Source organism: Pteropus alecto, unplaced genomic scaffold (genome assembly GCF_000325575.1).
Source record: "Pteropus alecto unplaced genomic scaffold, ASM32557v1 scaffold20, whole genome shotgun sequence".
NCBI lineage: Eukaryota > Metazoa > Chordata > Mammalia > Chiroptera > Pteropodidae > Pteropus > Pteropus alecto.
Window position 1 is genome coordinate 3,224,380 of NW_006436298.1, and position 3,914 is coordinate 3,228,293.

General features: G+C 38.0%; 1 pseudogene; it reads right to left on the minus strand.

Annotated features, from left to right (window-relative positions):
* Positions 1–327: 327 nt before the first annotated feature.
* Positions 328–443, minus strand: LOC112480958 (annotated as a pseudogene).
* Positions 444–3,914: the final 3,471 nt, after the last annotated feature.

The following is a 3,914-nucleotide window of genomic DNA, read 5'->3' on the forward strand; positions in this document are numbered from 1 at the left end:
GATCTTGGGTTTCTTGCTGAAGAGCCACCTCAGTCCCTAGACAAGGAAAAGAAGATATAAACTTATTATTTAAATCATATCTCTATTAATTTCTGTTACTGATTTGCCTATTAAGTGAGTAAAGGGAAACAGGCTTGGTTAATATATTTCTTAAAGAAGAAAAAAAGACCTTTGGTCTATGGTCCCCTCCCCTCTCAGACTCTAAAGGCCCTATCTGACTTAACACCATTTCTGCTAACAATGGTCTGGCTGATGACCATTATTAATAGCCAGAGAATTTAAGTTGCCAGAGCTTAGGCTCTTTTTAAAAAAATTTTTTTTTATTTATGCCTACAGCACCTGGTCTGCCTAGGTGGTCTCCCACCCAAGTACTAACCAGGCCTGACCCTGCTTAGCTTCCGAGATCAGACATCGGGCTTGTTCAGTGTGGCATGGCCATAGACCATGGACTGTGGCTCCACTGGAGTGTGAACCCAGATATCATTTTAAGCACTGTACATGGATAAAATTATTAAAACCTCATAACCCTATAACATTGTTATTATTATCTCCTATTTACAGATGAAGAGACCGAGTAACAGAGAGGTTAAGAAACTTGGCCTAAGGTTTTATCATTTTAAGTAGTAAAGTTGAGAGTCAAGCCAGAGCACTATGGTCCCAAAGCCCCACACCTAAGCTATTCTCTGTTGCCTCATGAGTCATCAAACCCAGTTGCTTTTCCTCATAGTATCTTTGCAACATTTGACACTATCCACTTGTTTTTCACACTCTTGTGGAAAGCCTTTGCTTTCCATAACATGGTATTCTTACATTTCTTTCCAATCCTTCTAACAGGAACTCCTTTAGGCTCTCCTTCTGACCTGCCTCCTAAATATAGAATTTTTTAAGGACTCTCTACTCTTCCCCTGGTGATCTAACAATATCAAATATTACTTCTGTACAAACGATGCCATTAACTCAAGCCTTTTGTTTCTAACTGCCTGCCATCTCCAAATCACCTAAATGTCCTCCTTAGACCTCACATGGCATGAATTGTGGCACAGTGTTCGGTGTGTAGGAAAAAGTTATAATTCTCGCATGATTTATTTCATTCTTGGTCAGAAATTATAACCGAAGCCAGAGGTTATAAAACTCTACTATCAGGTAATACAAATACTGTGGACACTGAGATGCCAATATATTCAGCTGGCCATTGTATCTGGTGAGATCAAAGAGAATATTACTAAACATTTAAATACCAATTACCTAGTAGGTAAAGTCAGTTAGTGTTTATTTAGTATCTTATAATCATGAAGTTGAATTTCTATCTTTTTTCATAAAAAAGTGAAAGACCTTACCTAAAATATTTTAAATCATGTTCTCTATTTGTAATTTTGAGACTGTTTAGGATATTTATTGTAGAAAATTGTGATTCTTCACTTTGGGTTATAAACTTACAGAGGAGGTTATTTTTAGTTCACCAGACTCCTCTCTATGCCTATGGTTCTCAACCTTGATCATATAGTGGAGTCACCTGAGTTCCCACCTCAAGAAATTATGATGCAGTTATACCAGGGTTGACAATGGAGCATGGGTATTTTCATAAGCCCTTCAGGAGATTCCAATGTGCTGCCAAGGTTGAGAACCATTGTTCTGAGGGGTCACCTTTTAGGTTGCTATATAAATGAGGAATACCCAGTTAAATTTTAATCTCTAACAACAAAACATTTTTTAGTATAGTATTTCTATGCTAAAATTTTATCCAAAATTCTCTTTGAACTGAGTATGCTGTGTTCTTATTGCCAAATTTGCCCACCCTACCATTTCTCTTACTTTATTCCATGGTTTCATAGGAAGCAGGAGGCTAAATTACATTCCTTAATTAGAAAGTATTAAGACTTTTTGTCTTTTCTTCTTTCAGACCCATTCGTAATAAACTTTGTACTTCTAAAAATTCATTTCTTAAAAATAAAAAGCACCGTAAATTCAGTCAGGTCTTTGCTTCCACAAGCTGTCCACATTCTTTCTTGTGTTTTCCATGTGGTTCCCTCCAGCAGTGTAAGGTGAAGTCTCCTCAGGGTTTATATTACTCTGACATCTTCCATTTCATCTGACTCCAGCTGGAGAAAATTTTCTGCTTCTGAAAGGATTATGTGATTGCATCGTGTTTACCTGGGTAATCCAGGATAATCTCCCTATTTGGGTTCATAACTCTAATTACATCAGCAAAGTACTGTTTGGTTTTTTTTCACAGGTTCCAGGGATTGAGATGTGGCATCTTTTGGGGACCGCTCTACCAGCCACAGTTGTCTTGGGTGCAACCCTCTCCTCTTCCTTCTATCAGACCCCCTACCTCATCCCTTTGTTGTAGTGGAACACACCTGCAGTCTGAGAAATGATACACAAAAAGAATATTTAAAACGTTGCATACCTACAAAATCTTTTTTTTGACCTCATAGTTTATTAATTTCTAGATTGGAAATTCTTTCTCTTAGAATTCATTTTCTTTATGTTTCTGTCAAAAAGTCCAACACCATTCTGATTTCTGAATCCTCACAAAAGATTTTTTTTTTTCTCCCTGGAAGCTATTAAGATCTTCTCTCTAACCCATATGCTTTGAAATTTCCCAATAATACACCTTGGCATAGATAATATTTATTTACTGAGCTGAGAGCTTGTGTCCTATTGCCCTTCAGTTCTGTTATCCTGGTTTTCTTCATTAATTCTTTTATTTGCCTTGTTCACTATTAGATATTTGACCTTTCCTTGTGTAAGAGCCCTGGCTAGAACCTGCAGTACCATGTTGAATAAAAATAATAAGAGCAGACATCCTTGATTTATTCTTGATCTTAGGTGAAATTATTCATTCATTCTTTCACCAATAAGTATTATGATATTTTTAAAAAAATAAATATCCTTTATCAGGTTTAGGAATTCCCTTCTATTCCTAGTTTGTTGAGTGTTTTTATCATAATAAAAAGTGTTAGATGTTTTCAAGTGCTTTTTCTTGATCTATTGAGGTAATCCTGCGGTTTTTATTCTTCTAAGAGCATACCGATAATTTTTATATCTTAAACCAACCTTGCATTCCTTAGCTAAATGTATCACGGTCATGCTGTAAAATGCTTTTTCTACAATGCTGGATTTGGTTTGCTAGTTTTTTGTTGTGAATTTTTGTATTTATATTCATAAGGTATATTGGTCTGTAGTTTTCTTTTCCTGAAATGTCTTTGGTTTTGTTATTGATTTCATCAGATTTGCAGGTGGGAAATTGCATACAGCCCTAGTCTTGGGACAGGACTCCAAATAAGGCACTTCAAGCAAATTGAAATCTCTGTATAGCAGAAAAGCTATAGTTTTTTTTGTGGTTCACCCCAGCCTATTTCCCCTTCCTCAAGCTGACTACTAAAACTTGCTTTTTATATTGCAAAACTTATTTATAGTCTTTTGATCATCTACTTTTATTGCTCTGAATCCAGAGTTTATGACTGCTGACAAGTCAACATTTACTCCAAGCGGCCCCCTGGCTTCCTGAATAAGCGCTTTCATTTATGTCCGGTCATCAACTCACCTACCCACTGTAATTTGTCAAGAACGGGGTCAGGAACACTTTAGTGGTTAATTTCGGTTGCACGTAAATGGAACCTTAGACACAAGAAGGTAAGCAACACAGGTAGTGATGTCAGAAGGGAAAACTAAAACCAGATAGTGGTGCTGCCTCAGGAAGAGCCTCAGGCACGGAGCCAGATCCTGTGGACGCCTGTCGATTTTAGCAGGGAATAGCCCCAGCAGGTGGGCTCAGAGCTCAGAACTTCTGAAGGCCACGGGAGATGGCAGGGCAACTTCCGTTGCTCAGGTGATGAGATAACAAGAGAGCACAACTTTCGCATGGGCCGGCGCGGCCGCGCGGCAGGCAGGTCTGCGCGGGGGCAGGG